Source organism: Erigeron canadensis, chromosome 6 (genome assembly GCF_010389155.1).
Source record: "Erigeron canadensis isolate Cc75 chromosome 6, C_canadensis_v1, whole genome shotgun sequence".
NCBI classification, from domain to species: domain Eukaryota; kingdom Viridiplantae; phylum Streptophyta; class Magnoliopsida; order Asterales; family Asteraceae; genus Erigeron; species Erigeron canadensis.
Genome location: NC_057766.1, coordinates 5,555,406 through 5,576,030, shown reverse-complemented (window position 1 = coordinate 5,576,030; position 20,625 = coordinate 5,555,406). Strand labels below are relative to the sequence as shown.

Genomic DNA, 20,625 nt, shown 5'->3' with positions numbered 1-20,625 from the left:
AAAATGTTAACGTTAGTCTGTCCTACTTCGTTAATTATCTCGATCCTATGTGATCTACTGTTTGTAACTAAAGGATCTACTTATGTAAGTCTTACTATTGCTATGTGTGTTATGATCTTGACTGTCGAGCAATGTACTATTTATCTGCACATCTTGCGTATTCCGCTTTAGCGGGGTGTGACAGATAGCCATCTTTTGATTGTGCATTTTGTACTTTATATTGAGATTGGATTTACCGGATCCCCTTTTATTCATTTAGACTTATTCTACGATAATTCCATACATACGTTATATCTTTTATATGTGTTATAGGTCTAGGGTTTCAGGTTAATGGTTTTAGACTAGTCAGAAGCTATTCACCGGAACGGGGTAGAGATCTATGCCGTGTCCCACCATAATGTATACTCATTTGGTGCTTGTAATCTTATGATTAATGATAATATATGAGTTTGCATCTGTATTTATCTCCATTCTTATCATATATATGTGTGTGAATGTTAAAGTCTCAAGAACGAATTCAGGTGGATTCCGCCCACCTGGATTCGTACAGATCTCGATGTTCAAGGGTCAGCGGGACCTTACACATAACAATTAAATATAGTTATCCCCTCAAGGTTATAATCATTTGAAAACTAAATTAATTGTCAAAACTAGAAAACAAATCTCCACTATCCACTTCTAAAATTTAGATCCACTTTCTCTCTCTTCCTTCTCCTTTGTAATTAATCACGTCTTTCATTTCCACCACCACTATCCACCGTTTGCGGTCATCTTTTTTCTATCGGTCGCCGCCAACACCGCCACCCAGTGCCGGCTATTAGGTGGCTCTTGTGGTGCAAATGAGCCTAGCCCACCATTTTTTAAAGGCCCAGGATTTTCTTATATGTATATAGTATATGACTTTTTAAGATCCACTAATGAAATAAAACTAATAAAATCCAATACTTGCTTTTGACCTACATGCTACATGGCTACAGCCCACATGACAGAATAATGTGTATCTATTTCTTTTTAATCAAACAAACACCCTAACTCTCCATCAATTTGTTTAATTAGTATTGTCATTAAATAACGAAAAAATGTTCCCTTTTATTTAAATATACATACACTGATACACACACTACGTTTCTAAGTTTTCATTTGCATATTTGTATAATTATATTTTATTAATTTATTTAATTATATTTTGTTAAAAATACACATGTTCTTAACTGTTCAGTTTGTAAAACTTTGCTTTTATTGTCGAAAACATTTATCGTCGTGATATTATGTTATTAACAAGGTAATTTAGAGGTCCACTTTTTATCCTCGAGCCAGACCTTGAAATCTTAATTTATTTTCGGAGACGACACTGCCGCCACTCTCTCTTTTTCTGGTGGATACGGTACGGGCGTTGTCCTTATCCGTTCTAAAAGGAGTTGTCACCAGACGCATATATGAGTGACATGAATTCGATGGGCAACGATCCAATAGATGATAGTGTTGGATACGGTACGGGCTCCACCGACGTTGGCTATGTGGTGGTGGTGGTGGCTAAAGAGAAAAGAAAGAGAGAGACAGACAGATCACGATGGTCGTCGTGGTGGTGGTGGTCGATGATGATAATTATGGTGGTCGGAGATAATGACAGTGGTGGTGGTGGTGGTCAGAAATGATGGTGGTGGTCGGAGAGGAGCAACAACAACGACATGAGTAGTACTGACTCAAGGGTAAGACAAATCAAGCAAAGACTTTAGGTCTCAAAAGTTCAAAGGCCTCATATTATATATATATAATTGTACATTTGTACATAGAATCTATTACTAATAAGAATTACAAAAAAATAGGAAAATAAGAAATATAAAATTATAAAATTATGTGTCATGTGATATGTGAATAAACAACGGTATTATATTGAAAACACGTTATCACAATCGTAAAATGAATTACATAAAGCATGAACAATTTTCTTAATCCGAAAGGCCTTGTAATAAAAATTTGCTTTAGGCATCCGATTATGTTGAGCCGCCTCTGAACATGAGAGAGGAGGGAAGCTTTAATCAAGGCCATAAATCAACACTTTTAGGTGGTTGGCATCTATTTTTCATTTTCAAAAAAAAACATAGTTTCAGATGAACCATTCACTATCCCTAATGCGGAAGATATCTAGTTTTATATATAAAACCAAATATTATGATTAATTTTATGATTTACCGAAATAAGAGGGAAAAAAGTTTTTAGTTAAAAGCGGGTTTGGGGATGGGAGTTACAAAGCTAGCCAAGGTTTTTTTTTTTTTTTTATTAAGTACTGGGTGTATAAAGTGGCTAAATGAATCAAGAATATCCATATGTATTAAGTAAAATATAAATAAATGACAGTTATTTTTTTTTATTAAGTTAAAAAAGACCATGAAATTCGACTTAATGAATATATTAAATTTATGATAAGTTTATTTATCCGAAACGGACCATAAATAAATTGAAGACTAGCCGTTAGAGAGACAATATCAAGAATATCCATATGTATTTCAAGATTCTGTCTCTCTGCGAAATCTTTTTAATTTTGTTTTAATTTATGCATCTTGTTTTTCAGCTACCATCATTGCATATGGTCAAACAAGTAGTGGAAAAACTTTACTATGAGAGGAATTACAGAAAGAGCTGTAAATGATATTTACCAGCACATGTTGCAGGTAAGTTATAAGACCTATATATGTTTCAAGTTTCTGTCTATATATATACATTGATATATTGTATACAAGTTGAAATTTACTGACATATAATTTGGTATTTTCTTAATACAGACTCCGGAAAGAGATTTCAGAATAAAATTATCAGGCATGGAAATCTACAACGAAAACGTAAGGGACTTGCTGAATGCTGAGTCAGGACATAATCTCAAGTTTCGAGACGATCTACAGGTAATATAGAAGATTGTATATTTCCAAAACACAAGCTAACTAGGTGTTACGAGTCTTACCAAGAGTTGTAAAACCTGTTCTAATTGCAGAAAGGAACCGTAGTTGAGAAGTTAGTAGAGGAAACAGCCACCGATAACCAACATTTACGAAACTTGATCAGTATTTGTGAAGGTTTGCTTCTGAATGTATTGTATCTAAAAGCATCTGTACTTGTCTTTAGTTGAAATTTGTTTTTTATTTACTTTTGTTCACTTTCCAGCTCAGAGACAAGTTGGTGAGACGGCACTGAATGATACTAGCTCTCGATCACACCAGATAATAAGACTGGTAAGGATATTTTGAGAGATGGTGTATGGTTTCGTATGTGTACATATGATGTGAGCTTGAAGATTCATTATAAAAATGGTTTGTTTTGACAATGTAGACAATAGAAAGCACATTCCGGGAGACTTCAGACTGCTTGAGGTCCTTTGTTTCAAGCCTGGTATAACTTCACCTTCATTCTGAATTTAGTGTTAGTTACTTAAGACCAAAAAGTGAAACACCATAATGTTAAGCATAAACTGTGAAATGTTGTGCAGAATTTTGTGGATTTAGCTGGAAGTGAAAGAGCTTCACAAACAAATGCGGATGGTGCAAGGCTAAGAGAGGGTTGTCATATAAACCTTAGCTTGATGACTCTGACAACTGTGATTAGGACGCTGAGGTGCGTAGAGATGTATCAATTTGTTTGTTTTCAGTGTTCATTTGTCCAGATTTCTCTAGTATCGCAGCACTTTCTAGAGTGGCCCATCAACATTTTATTCCTGAAGCTGATTAATCACAAATAGGACCCGTCAACATTTTTTTCCTCTTTCTTAAAACTTTTTATAAACAAAGTATTTGTGCTATATGATTTATATCCTAAAAGAATGCCAACTTTATTCGAAAATTTTATCTAAGACATTGAAACGGACATTTTTGAGTGACTTTTAACCCATTGACATTTGTAGACATGTGTTTAACATGACTCATTTGACAAACATAAAGTCTTCTTAAATGAACCTGTTTTGGAACAAATGGGTTAAAAACACTCTAGAGTATATTCATAAAATGCATTACTTTGATCACATAGACATTTTTTCTAAAGACGAAGTTAAGCCACTAATTAAGCATCAAATTTAAAGTTTTCTTAACTGTCTGACTAATTATATGGTTGGTTTGGTAATTAAGAATCTGACGGTTCAATGTTTAACTCATTACAATTTTTTTATTTGATCTCATTTAGAAGAAAATATGAAAAGTTGTAAATCTTATCACACGATGTGCTTGTGCAGTGTTGGAAAGAGAAGTGCTCATATACCATACAGGAACTCCAAGCTAACTCGTATACTACAGCACTCGTTAGGTGGAAATGCCCGTACTGCCATTATATGCACTTTGAGCCCAGCTTCTAGCCATGTGGAACAGTCAAGGAATACTCTTTTCTTTGCTTCCCGAACAAAGGAAGTAACTGTAACACCCAACATTTAAAAATAAGGATTTCCAAAACTTTTGCCTAACGGCGTTAAAAGAAGCGGAATTAACTTTAAAAGTCCAAACCAGTAAAATCTGTTTGGTTTATTCATTAAATGGTGTTACTAGCCATATCATCAAAATAAGTCTAAATGGAAATCCATCGGTTGCCCAACATTAAACAACCGAGTACATTATCAATACAAGTCATTAATATTTAAACATAAAGCAAATGTCTAAAGCGAGCAGCCACTATGGGTAATCTATAGCTAGCTTCAAGATCATCTACCCATGCCTCAGATCTTCACACATCTACCTGCTCACTATTGTTGGACCTGAGGGCACAACACATTTTAAAAGAGCAAGTGTAAGCTAACGAATTAGCTAAGTAAGATAACACATGGTTTATAAAACGTTTGTCCATTTAAAACATTATATAAAAGTCATATTAAGTCGTTAAGGCACATATCATCAACATATCATCTCACATACATATCATAGCATCAACATCTTTCATATTAGAATGGGTCATCCTAAATGTGCCTAGTCATCTTTTGCATCATCACATATCACATTTGAACATCTTTATAATTGTGACAAAAGTCACGCATCTCATATAACATATGCATCTCGTTAAGTGTGACATAAGTCGCACCCGACTAGATGAACCACCATTCAGTAGTACATCAATGTCGTTAAGGAATGGCAAGCCAATCCAGGAGTAATCCGTATGTTCAAAGACATTGGTGGTTAATCACGCCACCCAGAGGTACTCAAACCACATAATTATGTTGCAAGGAGCCACCCAAGCAACCATATACGCACTCACCGGGCAAGGGCAAGTACGGGTTAAGCTTAACACTTTCACATCAAATTTACGAGCTCGATTTCACATCACATATAGTTTAGGTGTTTACACAACCTAAACAATTATCACATATACATCATTACGTTTGGGCCCTTAAACGTGCACGTGTCATGGTAACTTAACAAGTCTAGTGAACTAGATGAACAAGCTATGTAATCATGCACATTTCACATATCATCATACATCACATTTCATAGCATTTCATTTCATATCATCACATCGCATACATTGTTACATCACGTACATCATCATATATCATTGCATATCGTATATCATTACAACATTGCATAACATTTATCATCTTAGATCGTACATCATTTCATATCATGTCATCTATTAAGCATACATAACATCTCATAGCAATACGTATCATTGGGGTAACATTTTAGGCTTTTATATGCATCTACATAGCCCATATCACCTCCCGTATAATCCCGAATACCCATAAGCAACCAAGATATCATTAGGGGAAGTTATTATATGAAAACTATGTTTTTGTTGAACCCTCAGCGTGTCAAAGTAGTGTATCTTACCTCAATGGAGTGCACAAGAAATGATAACGTAAGTTACCGAGCTTTGCAAGTATTCCGACTACCTATAATCATTAAACGACATAATGAGCTAATAAATACCCACTCACTTAAGGTCATGACTCACGTCTAAATACCTATAAACATTACTCATGACAATGCTTGATGCATCGGACATTCGATTAATACTTTAAAGCTTACATAACTCGACGAAACTCGGGATACACTCACTAAATTAACCTTTCTGGAAACTTGACATTACAATAATCTTTCAAAAACATTTCCATTAGAAAGTAGACTCTCTCACGATTCCGTGGATATCTTATTTGTCAAAAACGGAGTTACGGGTCAAAAGTTATGGCCATTTGAAAATTCCGTCGCTATTGCGTCGTAACTACCTAGTTGCGACGCAACTATGTGTCACTGTTTCCAGTTGCGCCGCAGCTTAGTAGCTGCGCCGCAGCTAGCCCCGTTTCTGCACAAACCTCATTGTTTAACCTCCAAAACTTAACCAAACACACCCCAAACGACCCCAAACCTTATGAACGACTTTTAACCCTCAAAATTCATCATTTTAAGACTCTAATGATATCATGAAAACAACCCTTAACATCCAATTGATTTGCAACACAACAACAATCATTTTAGGTTACCGAATTGATTAAAACTCACGTTTTTTACTCCAATCAACCCTCTAAAGACCTAGATTAGTTATGAATCGAATCAAGGGATTGAAAGGACATGAAATCAATGTTATTATACCTGGGATACCTGGAGATTATAAAGAGGATACAAAAACTTGATCAAAACACTCTCGAATCAACCAAACGAAGATGAAATCGAACAAGGAATTGATTATGGCAATGGGGAATGGTTAGGGCTCAAAGAGAAAAGGATATTAGAAGCTAAAGACCTGTTCTTTGACCCTAATCCCGTTTTTGACTTTCACCCTATGTCAAAACTCGTCCCTAAGCTTCCAAACGTCACATTATTAGCCCTAAACACCTATGTGAACTATATACAACTCAATAAACACTTTGAACACCTCTAAAGGCATATAACTACATCTTGAACACATTACTACGTCAATCAATAAGACATTCAAGTCTCACACGCATAACACATTAACTACATATAAGCTCTAAATTTAACATGGACGTAACGGATATGTTACGTTGACTGAACGACTCTTCAAAGTCAACCGTTAAATAAAAAGTTTGGGATGTTACAGTAACAAACAATGCGCAAGTTAACATGGTACATATGGGTCTTCTCCAATTCATATTACCGTCTTATGCTCTTAAATATGTAAATATGGGTGGGTTGGGTAACAGATACTTCCACATATCTCATTTTTTGTCCAAAACTTTTTTTTGTCCAAAACTATAAATAATAATTTTAATCATTTTGGCGATTTTTATGCAATGTTACACTTTGGGCAACCTATGACCTGTTTGGCCGTTTCCTTTTCAGCTAGTTGTTCTTATATTTTATGTTAGCTGCTTTACCAGTTACAGATATTAGAGAATCCCAATACCTAGTCTGGACGCTTGAGTATTCTTTCGATAACATATGCTAAAGGGTCTTGTCTTGTTGAAAACTTTGATCAGGTTGTTTCGGATAAACAATTGGTTAAGCATTTGCAGAAGGAAGTTTCCAGACTAGAAGCTGAGTTGCGTACCGTTGATCCATCAAATGAAAAAGACTACAAAATTCATCAGGTATTATATGATAAATCAAACTTCAATTATCTCATTGATTAGAGCTTCTAAATTAAATTTGTTCTAATATCATTTACAGATGGAAATTGAAATCGAGGAATTGAGCAGACAAAGAGATCTCGCACAGTCAGAGGCTGAAGAGCTACGTCGTAAACTCCAAGAAGAATCAAAGGTATGTTTCTCTATGTCAAGTCATTAGTTGAGGCTAGAGCTGCCAATTTCAACCCAAATACTTTTAAACAGGTTGATTTAGCGGGCTAAGTTATTTGGATCAGATGTGTAAAAGAATTGGGTCAAATGATTTGTCCAAAATGTATGTCAGAATATCTGCATGATACAATATGTTGGCAGCGTCATTTGATTAATATATGATGGTTTCTATTACTGAATAGTCTGATTTTAACAATTATCGCAGGTACTAAAGCCACAAGAATCTTCAGCGGGTCCATTGGCTAAGAAGTGGTTGTCATTTTCTGGTACGTTACCATCAGTCCTTGAAGGCAAGGAACCAACCCGTTTAGAGAAAACAAGAAATACATCAGTTACACAAAGTAGGTGGCAATCATCAACAGCTCCCTTCACATTAATGCATGAAATCAGGAAACTTGAACACCTACAAGAACAGCTAGGTGAAGAAGCAAAAAGAGCATTAGAAGTACTGCAAAAAGAAGTTGCTTGTCATAGACAAGGTAATCAAGATGCAGCAGAAACCATTGCTAAGTTACAGGCAGAAATACGCGATATGCATGCCCTCCGTCCGACACAAAAAGAAGTCAACGTTCACCACATGGTCCCAGTCAACAAAAGTGTCTGTGCAAATCTAAAAGATGAGATTACCCGACTCCATTCACAAGGAAGCAAAGTTGCGAACCTTGAAGAACAGCTGGAAAATGTTCAGAAGTCGATTGACAAACTGATCATGTCTCTTCCGAGTAACAACAACGATCAACAAGTCAAAAGCCAGTCAATGAGTCCTTTGACTTCTAGCAATACAATCAACAAACCTAGCTTCATAAGGTCTCCCCGCTCGCCACTGTCATTTAGTAGGGAAGTCATAGAGGATGAGACTGAAAATAGAGCTCCTGAAGTAGTGTCTGAGAAAGAGACTCCAAAGGGTGGTGAGGAAGGTGGATATGTCTCGTTAAAGGAAAATACGCCATATGAGGAAAATGCATAAGATGTATCAAACTGCATTGGAAGAAAACCTGCAAAACATCACAACGTATGTTACAGAGCTTAAAGAACGTGTCGCCAAGCTGCAATACCAAAAGCAACTACTTGTTTGCCAGGTAATCAACTATCATATATCCTCTTCATTTTCTATACTGGCAAAATGGGGCAGATTGGGTCAATCAAAAACACTAGATTTCAATTCTTTTGTGGATCTGCTATTAAGTACATGTATTGTTTCATTAATTATATTATGTATTAAAATTGATGTTTGGTATGTATATAAGCTGTTAGGGATAAATCATAACCTGAATGGACCCATTAACAAATAAGATGGAAGACATTGGGTAGTCCAAGTTTAAATTTAGGTACTGGTTGAAAGTAGGCCAGGTCAAGTTTGCTTGACACAAAACACCCTTTAGTCCAAATTTTTATAAATCTTACATACAAATAGTTGGTGAGTCAATTTTTTTGAGTAAAATCATTTAGGGGCATCTTTTATGCATTACAAGTATACTTTGGCCAACTTTCGAGTCGTTTGACCATTTGATACGTTTAAACTTTATATACTTTATTTTAATATCCATGTATGGCCTTTGGTGGGTTTACAAGCCAACGATTAAACCCCAATCTTGTAACTCTATATGAATAACAATTGTCACAATTTCTGGTGGATACATTATTTTGGCTGACCTTCAATCTGGTTGTCCTTATTGGATGTAAATACAATTAATTTGACTCATCTTTTTTCATTAAGTCATTTAATATTTGGATTATGTATGTGCTTCTATGCAGGTACTTGAGCTCGAAGCTAATGAAGCAGCTGGATGTGAGCTTGAAAACGATGAGAATACAGCAGATATGCCCGAGGTGTCCCCAGTTCCATGGCCTATAACATTTAGGAAGCAAAGACAGAAGATAATAGAGTTATGGGATGTTTGCTTCGTCTCAATTATCCATAGAACCCGATTCTATATGCTGTTTAAATCAGACCCTGCAGATGAAATATACATGGAAGTCGAGCTTAGGCGGCTTAATTGGCTACAAGAGCATTTGGCTGAACATGGAAATGCAACCCCAGCCCGTGGTGCAGAAGAGCCCACAATCTCCATATCATCAAGGTTACCTTCTTCCCTAATCAATTATTACTTAACATTATTGCCAAACTTTATATTAGCCAAATATCATTTGATAATTAGTAGTACTCTGAACATTGTAATTAGAGGTGGCAAACCAAGACTGGTTGAGACAGGGTTGGCTTATAATCAGTAATATTCTTTAGGACTTATGAGTCAGTAATCAGTAATATTCTTTAAGACTTAAAAGTCAGTCACGCTTACCAAAAAGTTTAAAGTGTCAAAACAACAAATGACCACTGCTATTCGTATCCGACAACAAAATGTATTAACCCGCTGTATTGCACATACAAGACACTTTGGGTGTCTCTCGAGTCTCGACCCATTTCTGTGAATCAGGTATTCTTATTTTACGTTATCCATCACTAGTTAAAGGTGTAACATCCCGACTAAGGCGGAAACACGAGATGCCACAGAACGACATGGTACAAAAGATTTAAATATAAAACATCAACACAAGTTTTCAAATGACATTCAAACCCAAAAGATTACAAGTTCAAAATGACGTCTAAATTCATTACATATCCAAATTCATAATTTAAAAGATCAAATGTTTGCAATACTTGTCCATCCAAACAACAAACACATAGAGTCCAAGAGCGGTCCTTGAAGCTACTTACTATTCTAAACCTGAAAAGCATAAAGAAAAAGTGTCAACTACGAGAGTTGAGTGAGTTCATAGGTTTTAACTAGCAACACCTATATATAACCCAACCATATTCAAGGATATTGAGTCTTAAAATTTCCAAGTATTCTTTCAAATAATCATTTCTAAGCGCATGTTCAATTTATTATAACCAACATAATAATATCAATGTCATCTAGCCACATGGGCATATTTCAAGTAAGCTTTGATAAGTAAATGCTTGAGCCACTACTACTACCATTTTATCAAGTCCATCAATATGTATATAATTCATTTCATAGCACAAGTTGTCAATCAAGTACAGTATTAGTAATAATAAGGTCATGCCATGGAGACGACCATTCAAATTTAAGGTAGTTAGAACACCGCGTGGTCGGACTGGGAATGATGGTCGTCACAAAGGCAACCAAACATCCCACCGTTACGCGTTGGGTGGGTGGACAAATCCTAGTTGCGCAACTATCTAACTACAGACCTCCACTTTCGGAGTAAATAGTAGTGCACCGAAAGAAAACGGTGGTGATGGTGGAGGTGAGGGTGAACGGCGTACGGGTGGGCTAGAGACCACACGTTGGCTAGAGATAACACGTTGGCTAGAGGCTACGCTCCTAGTATCATCGTGTGACGGGTCCTCCATTGGTTCGGACGACTCCTCTTGTTGTGAGGGTTGTTAGGAGTCCATTGTGGGCTCCGTTTCCTCGCTTACTTTCCTTTCTCGTACCATGTCTACGAACGCATATATGTCTTCCGCGTGTTCGGGATTTCTTGATGCTCCACTTCTTTGTGACATGTTGTTTCCTACATAAGTTACATAAAACATAAGATGATGACTCCCAAGCTTGACGACCGGGCAACGACATGACCATTCACAACCGACGTATAACAAAAATACTAACGATCAACTCGACACTCACGACTCGCATAACTATATATAATCGACGAAATGACTAGAATTTAACTTGTGCATAGCTCTTGTGCATTATATCTAAATAGGCAAAGTAATACGAGCCAAGTGGGGGTACTAACTAAGGGTTCTAATAAGTAATGCAAACATTGGATTTGGTTATGTATCTTTTGCACCAAGAATCATTTTAAAGCTTTATTTTCAAAAGACTCATTTTGAATATTCCTTAAACAACCATTTCGATCATTCCATATTAAATTTTTAATTAGGCATAGTTGATCAGGCTATGCATAAGTAAAACAAGAATACTTTATGATCAACTCAATTGTTTTACGTTATCCATCACTAGTTAAAGGTGTAACACCCCGACTAAGGCGGAAACACGAGATGCCACAGAACGACATGGTACAAAAGATTTAAATATAAAACATCAACACAAGTTTTCAAATGACATTCAAACCCAAAAGATTACAAGTTCAAGATGACGTCTAAATTCATTACATAACCAAATTCATAATTTAAAAGATCAAATGTTTGCAATACTTGTCCATCCAAACAACAAACACATAGAGTCCAAGAGCAGTCCTTGAAGCTACTTACTGCTCTAAACCTGAAAAGCATGAAGAAAAAGTGTCAACTACAAGAGTTGAGTGAGTTCATAGGTTTTAACTAGCAACACCTATATATAACCCAACTATATTCAAGGATATTGAGTCTTAAAATTTCCAAGTATTCTTTCAAATAATCATTTCTAAGCGCATGTTCAATTTATAATAACCAACATAATAATATCAATGTCATCTAGCCACATGGGCATATTTCAAGTAAGCTTTGATAAGTAAATGTTTGAGCCACTACTACTACCATTTTATCAAGTCCATCAATATGTATATAATTCATTTCATAGCACAAGCTGTCAATCAAGTACAGTATTAGTAATAATAAGGTCATGCCATGGAGACGACCATTCAAATTTAAGGTAGTTAGAACACCGCGTGGTCGGACTGGGAATGATGGTCGTCACAAAGGCAACCAAACATCCCACCGTTACGCGTTGGGTGGGTGGACAAATCCTAGTTGCGCAACTATCTAACTACAGGCCTCCACTTTTGGAGTAAATAGTAGTGCACCGAAAGAAAACGGTTTGACAGAACTCAAGCTCATCATAAAACATTTATCATGTTGAACATACGATATAACCTCATTTCATAATCATAAAGTCAAGAATCTTTTCATATATATATATAAGCAATTTCATTTATACATCATGCTTTTCACCCCGATAGTTAAACACATAAAATAGTTTGAAAGGGGGCTATGACTCACTTGATTTGAGAGTGAAAGAGGGCTGATCAAAAGTGAGATCTTCGGCTAGTGGTGTCTTTCCTCAAGCAAGCCTAAACCATGGTATTCGAAATATGCACAACGTAAGTGTGTGTAATGTATGCTAGTAGACTTGCCCATCTTTGGTTGTTGTTTAATTATGGAATTCAAGTACATTATGTTGTTCACCTCATTTGGTTGGAAGATATTTGGTAGTAAAGGTCATTCGTACGATTTTGTTCGGTTATTGGAATATCGGTAGTTTAACCTTGTTTTATATATATTTTCCATTGCATATTTTGTTTAATAACCATACTTGACATTTGTGTTCTTATAATATTAATGTTGATATATCTTACTGATTTATTTAATTTAATATTATTTAATTAATTATTTACTTATTTTATTGATTTATTAATTAAATAATTCCTTATAATTATTTTTAAATCCTTAAATTATTTCTAAAATTCATAGATAATTATAGATGGATTATTTACTGATTTCCAAGCCTTTTTATTTGTAATATTGTGATTTTTATATTTATTTGTGCATTATTTCTATTTATTTAATAATAATGATTAATTAGTGATTTTTACTTAATAATTTACTTTTAAATTATATAGTTCTTGTTCTCTTGCTTGTAATTATTTTTTCCCAGTAGGTTTTGGTCACTTTTATCATTGGTTAAGTAGCTTTGATCAGATTCATGGTTTATATAATTTTATTAATTAATTTATATATCTTTTAATTACCATTTTAATTTATTAAATCATAGAAATCCTTACAAATCACCACAAGAGTTTTAGTCCGAAAATTCCAGGCCTTTTTGGCAACTTATATCAACACAAATTCATATCAATTCAACCTCTCTTGTGTCTTGCTTAAATTGAGGATTTATAATTAAAAATCGTTTACCGAAATAGTGATTTTAGCCTCATTTCTTAAGCTATAAAGGTACTTCAAAATGGATTTTCATTCTTAACCCAAATATTACAGTAAGTTCATCATATTTTGGTGGTTCAAGTCGTGATAGTGGTGGTGGTGTGATATGTGTAATTTTGTGCTTTCGGTTAGTGATTTATTGACCCGAAAAGGTGATTTTTGAGCTAATTCTTGCCATACATCAAGTGACTTGCATTTTATACATTTGTTATATCATATTTCCAGTAGGTTGTCATGATTTCATGCTCAAAATATTATGGTGCATGTGTGTGCTAAAAATGCATTTTTACAAGCTTTCGGTTTACGATTTCAAGCATATTTTAACTTGTTTTGACCCAAGCTTTATACTTTTGATATTTTATAAAAAAATTTTCCAGAATATTAACTTCAAGATTAGAATATTTTCAGTAAATACAAGTCTCTAACCATCTCATAATCCAAACAACATTTCAACCTTCTTAAATCTAACATGCATGCACTTAAATCAATACTTTTTAACATAAATCTTTATCCATCTCAAATCCATCAATCATGAAACATATTTTTATGAAATATTCCAGAAATATATGTACAAATATTATTTAAGATATGTTCATCTTTTTAAATAAAAAGTTACTTTACAACTTATCAACACACATCAACACTTTTTGCTACAAACTTTCATGAATCTAATAATATAACATCAAGTACATATTTTTACCAATTTTTCCAGAAAGTATTTCTTCATAATATATATTAATATGACCATCTTTCACAAGAAAAACTATATCAAAAGTTATATAATATATATCTACACTTTTGGGTCTTTAACTAGTTGAATCCTTGGATCTTTCTTCATGGATTCAACATGCATGAGCATGGAAAGAAAGATCCTATCAACTTTGCCCTCATCAAGTGTATATTCAAAAGAAAACATGAAGAAAACATTGACTTTTGATAAAACCTTTTTAATATGAACAAGAACAAGATCAATCTAATAAAGAGATGAAGATATATACCCTTGATGAACACTTTTGAAGATGGAAAATGTGCAGAAATTTCGTGACTCAAAAGCTCCAAATAACCCTTGTTTCAACCTCAAAACAACCCTTAATCCTTAGCTTAATCAAACCCTTGCTTAACCTATCCTAAACCCTTATTATTAACAAGTGTTTAGATGAGTTTTGCTTTGTCTTTCCTTTGTTTTGTGGCTGCCAAAATGAGAGAGAAAAAGAGAGGGGGAGAAGAGTTTTTGGAGAGTGAATAATGACTAGTGTGTGTAAAATGTGAGGAGTGTGTTTTGTGTGAGTTTCAAGAGAAGTATAATGGCAAATTTGAAATGTGGAGTGTGTGTGTGTGGGGGGGGGGGGGGGGGGGGGGGGGGGCCAGCCTCATGGGGGGTATTGAAGGGGTTGGTATTTTTTTTTTTGTTAAATTATAGTGTAAGTATATTAGTGTGTGTATAAGTTTAGTGGATATTTGTTTTTGTAAGTGTTTTGTTAGTTAAATGTAAGAAAAGGGTTGTTTTAGTTATGAATATATAAATGTATGCATAAGTCATGTATATATATGTGTATGTATATATTTTTGTGTTTTAAGTTTGTTACAAGGTTCATTGGTTACAATTCTTGTAATTATATTAGGCTTATATATATACACTTATTATTATTCAAGCATTTTGTTTTGTACATAAGGACTTATAAATGTTTTAAGTTGCTCATACTATTTCCATGACCAAATATTAGTTAGTTGGCTTGATGGTTAGATTGTTAGGCATTTACAAGTGTTTTTAAATCGCTAGCTCAACTTGTGACTCGCTTTAATATTTATAACTTGATTGAACATTAATAAAGTTTTTGTTCAATCATATTTTATTAAATTGAATTTAGAACCAATCAATAGCTTTAGATTACTAATTTAAGGGCATTATCTACTAGCTTCAAGTATAACTATGGCTTGCGGAAACATAGACAACCTAACTAGCACGTATATAATATTAAAAAGTAGGGTTGTTACATCCTTATCCCCTTAGAAGAATTCCGTCCCGGAATTTGAGTTTGGTTGGGGAGTAAGTGCGGATATTTCTCACATATGAAGTCCTCACGTTCCCATGTAAATTCGGGTCCGCGTATCGTATCCCATCTAACTTTAATGATAGGGATCTTGCTCCTCTTAAGGCGTTTCTCATCACGGTCAAGAACTTCTATTGGCTCCTCGCGAAATTGGAGCTTATCTTTTACTCGTAGTTCCTCGAGTGGAACTACTTTCGAATCATCCGCCACGCATTTCTTCAAATTTGACACATGAAAAGTGTCATGAACATCCCCTAATTCTTGGGGTAACTTCAATTTATAGGCTACGGGGCCTATCCTAGCCACAATCTCGAATGGCCCAATGTATCGGGGACTCAACTTTCCTCTCTTACCGAATCTTACGGTTCCTTTCCATGGCGACACCTTTAAGAGCACTTTGTCACCAACTTCAAATTCTAGGGGCTTCCTTCTTTGATCCGCATAACTCTTTTGCCAATAATGATAGCTACCTTGTCCGTCGTTTCTTGGACAAAATCAACGGTAGCTAGACTTCTTTCGCCCGTCTCTATCCAACACATAGGAGATCTACACTTGCGTCCATATAAAGCTTCAAACGGTGCACATTGTATGCTAGAGTGGTAGCTATTATTGTAAGTAAATTCAGCATATGGCAAGTGTTCATCCCAACTTCCACTAAATACTAATGTACAAGCTCTTAACATATCCTCCAACGTTTGTATCGTTCACTCACTTTGTCCATCCGTTTGAGGGTGGTAAGCCGTGCTTAATGCTAGTGTTGTGCCCATTGCCTCTTGCATATGACCCCAAAAACGTGAGGTAAATCTACCATCCCGATCGGATATTATGGATAAAGGCACGCCATGTAGTGTTACAATCTTCTCAACGTACAAGCGAGCTAGACGCTTGGTGTTCCAATCTTCCTTGTGGGAATTAAATGGGCTGATTTTGTAAGACGATCAACAATCACCCATATAGCATCATGACCTTTCTTTGTTCGAGGCAATTTCGTCACTAGGTCCATTGCTATTTGCTCACTTCCACTCTGGAATCTCAGGCTGCTTTAAAAGACCAGATGGCTTTTGGTGCTCAGCTTTGACCATCGCACAAGTCATGCATCGACTCACATATCGGGCTACATCTCCTTTCATTCCAGACCACCAAAAATCCCTTCTTAGGCCTTGATACATCTTATCCGCGCCCGGATGAATTGAATACTTCGTATTGTGAGCCTCATTCATAAGTACATCCCTTAAACCATTCACCTTCGGTACCCAAGCTCTTCCCTTGAAGTATAAGATACCTTCATCATCCTTATCAAACCTCATTTCCATGCCACACAATGCTTCCTCCTTAATGTTCTTCCCTTCAAAGGCCTTTGCTTGGTCTTCTAAGAAACGATCTCTTAGAGACATTCTTACTTGTAAGTGGCTAATTCTTGCCCTTGGCACCTTAGTATTCACCTTCCTACTAAGTGCATCAGCAATGACGTTTGCCTTCCCCGGATGATACTTTATTTCACACTCATAGTCATTTAGCAACTCCATCCATCTCCTTTGCCTCATGTTCAACATCTTTTGATCAAAGATGTGTTGCAAGCTTTTATGGTCGGTGAATATGGTGCATTTAGTGCCATAGAGATAATGTCGCCATATCTTCAAGGCGAATACCACGGCTCCCAACTCCAAATCGTGTGTCGAATAATTTTTCTCATGTAGCTTTAATTGTCTAGACGCGTAGGCAATGACCTTGTCTCTTTGCATAAGCACACATCCAAGTCCTTTATTCGACGCATCACAATATGCTACAAATCCTTCCATTCCATCCGGCAAGGCTAGTATTGGGGCTTCACACAACATGTTCTTAAGCGTCTGAAACGCTTGCTCTTGTTCCTCACCCCATTCGAATTCTCTCGACTTTTGGGTCAATTGGGTCAAAGGCACCGCAATCTTAGAGAATCCTTGGATGAACCTCCTATAATAGCCCGCCAAACCTAGGAAGCTACGCACTTCCGTTGGCGTTTTGGGTGTCTCCCATTTCTTGATCGCTTCTATCTTGGCCGGATCTACATGGATTCCTTCTTCGTTCACAATGTGTCCAAGAAATTGGACTTTTCGAAGCCAAAATTCACACTTAGAAAACTTAGCGTATAGCTTTTCATCTCTAAGTAGCTGCAAGATTATTCTCGGATGTTTCTCATGTTCATCCTTACTTCTAGAGTATATCAGAATGTCATCAATGAATACTATCACGAATTTGTCCAAGTATGGCCTATAAATTCGATTCATTAGATCCATGAAAACGGCAGGCGCATTTGTGAGACCAAATGGCATCACCAGAAACTCGTAATGCCCATAGCGCGTTCTAAAAGCCGTTTTAGGTACATCTTCTTCTCGTACCCGCAACTGATGATAGCCGGATCTAAGATCGATTTTCGAGAAATGCGACGCTCCTTGAAGTTGATCGAACAAATCGTCTATTTGTGGCAGCGGATACCTATTCTTGATCGTCAGCTTATTCAACTCCCTATAATCTATGCATATCCTCAAGGATCCATCCTTCTTCTTGACAAAAAGAATTGGAGCACCCCATGGCGAAGAACTAGGTTGGATTAAACCTTTATCAAGCAATTCTTGCAATTGCTCAGAAAGTTCTCGCATTTCGGAGGGCGCTAACCTGTACGGTGCTTTAGCTACGGGGGCTGCCCCGGGAACTAAATCAATCATAAACTCCACCTACCTCGTGGGTGGAAGTCCAGGTAGTTCGTCAGGGAACACATCTAGAAAGTCCCTAACCACCATGACCTTATGAGGGTCCTTACTTTTTACTTGCTTATCCACTACTTGTACCAAGTATGTGTGATATTCTTTATGTAAATATTTCCTTACTTTCATAGATGACACTATCTTGGGTTAGACTCCCGCCCTATGGCCTTGTATTATAAGCACTTCATCATATTCTAAGGGAATTTTAATGACCTTTTCATGGCAAAGTATTTCAGCACGCATCTTAGACAACCAATCCATTCCTACTATCACATCAAAACTTCCTATCTCAATGGGAATCAAGTCTATACTATAATCTTTCTCGTCTAAAGTTAACATACAATCAAAAATAATTTCCTTAGTCCTATACTCGTTTCCATTAGCATACTCGATATAGTAAGTTTCATCAAACTCACTAGTTTCTTACCAATCATTTCCTTAAATTCAAAGAAATAAACTTCTTTCGGCTCCAGAATCAAACAACATGGATGCATAGACATTATTTAACGGAGACGTACCTACGATGACATTAGGGTCATCACGTGCCTCATTTGCTCCCATTGCATACACTCGTCCTCTTGCTTGACCTCCTTGATTCCCACGGTTCTGATTTGCATTGTTTCCTTGATTTGCATTGTTTGCTTGATTTCCTCCATTACCTCGGTTCACTTGATTCCCATTGTTGCCTCGGGTTTGCTGGGTTCCCACATTTTCCAACATTTCTAAGATTGCCACGGTTGTTGTTTGCATTTCCTCGTCCTCCTTGAGCTCTCCCCAACCTAGGACATGTGTTTCTCCAATGATCAGTACCTCCACACTCATGACACCCTTCCTGGATTCCTCCAACTCTTGCTCCACTTCGGCAATAGGCAGCAAGGTGTCCCATTCGGTTGCAAGTTGAGCAACGCTTGCATTCACCCAAGTGGCTATAATTACATCGGTTGCACCTTGGAAGCGTGCCACGGTACACCCTAGGGTTGGTGTCGGCAATCCCGTAATTCCTTACAATCTTTTGCCTCTTATCAGGCCCATTCCCCTTACGATCACCAAATCGGCTTCCTCCTCCTTGCCTTGAACTTGACTCGCCTCGCGAGTATTTCCCTGTCCTAACCAAGTCATTAACCAATCTTGTTGACAAACTTATGCTTCTTCCAGTGTGGTGGGGTTTGCTGCCGTGACCATCAATCTTACTTCCGGTACCATTTGTAAATAAACCTCTCAACTTCTTGGCCTCGTAGTCACCATATCAGGCACCAGCACACACAACTCGTGGAAACGAATCGCATATGTCTCTAACTCCATTCCCTTCATAGCATGATTCCAGAATTCTATCTCCAACTTTTGCACGGCTGGCCTAGGACAATACTCCCGCTTCATCTCTTCCTTGAGCTGCTCCCAGTCAAGGCATTCATCACGGCTTGACCCCTCGTAGTGACTTGGAGGTTCCACCAAGCGAGTGCCCTTCCTTGGAGCTTGCTAGCAGCAAACTTGACACGGTCGGCGGTGCACAATCAATGATGTTCAAGATGGCCTCCATGCTCTGGAACCATGTGAGCAACCAACTGGACCTTCCGTCCCATAGAATTCTTTGGGGTTGCACGAAGTGAAGTCTTGTAAGCATTTCGATCATTCACATTACCTCCTCCATCTTGTCTTCGGGCCGTGTTAAGGGTGGCGGTTACACTCTCCGCAATTCGAGTAGCAATGGTCGGCATAACGGAGTTGATTTGTTGAGAAATGAGGTCGGCTAGCTCGGTTCTCCTTTGGGCCTCTTCCTCCTGGCGCCTAGCCTCAGCATTTGTTTCTTCGACGGTCCTTCGTGGTGCCATGTCTCTACAAGGAACATAGTTTAGTCATTGTATATAGGATTATATGGCATAGACCCGACTCACAACTTTCGATCTCACACGTGTTCATTTAAGTTACTTAGTGTAATAAGGCCACTTTGTATGCATAGGTATACATATATTTCTAAATTCATTTTCTTCCTTTAATCACAACCTACTTATCACTATGAATTACAAATGGTTGGGTAAGCTTAAAACAGTCAATCTTGTTTTTGGGCCTTTTGACAGATTTTTCCAGAATCTGTGTACGAACTTGGAGCTCGAAAATGTGCTCAAGATGGACGAACTGGGCAAACTCATAAAATATAAATGTAGCCCCATGTTAGGTTTCATCTCCAACTGGAATCAG

General features: G+C 36.8%; 1 pseudogene; it reads left to right on the top strand.

Annotated features, from left to right (window-relative positions):
- The first annotated feature begins 1,436 nt into the window (after window positions 1-1,436).
- The window catches only part of LOC122604193, a 26,825-nt pseudogene continuing 7,636 nt past the window's right edge, over window positions 1,437-20,625 (top strand).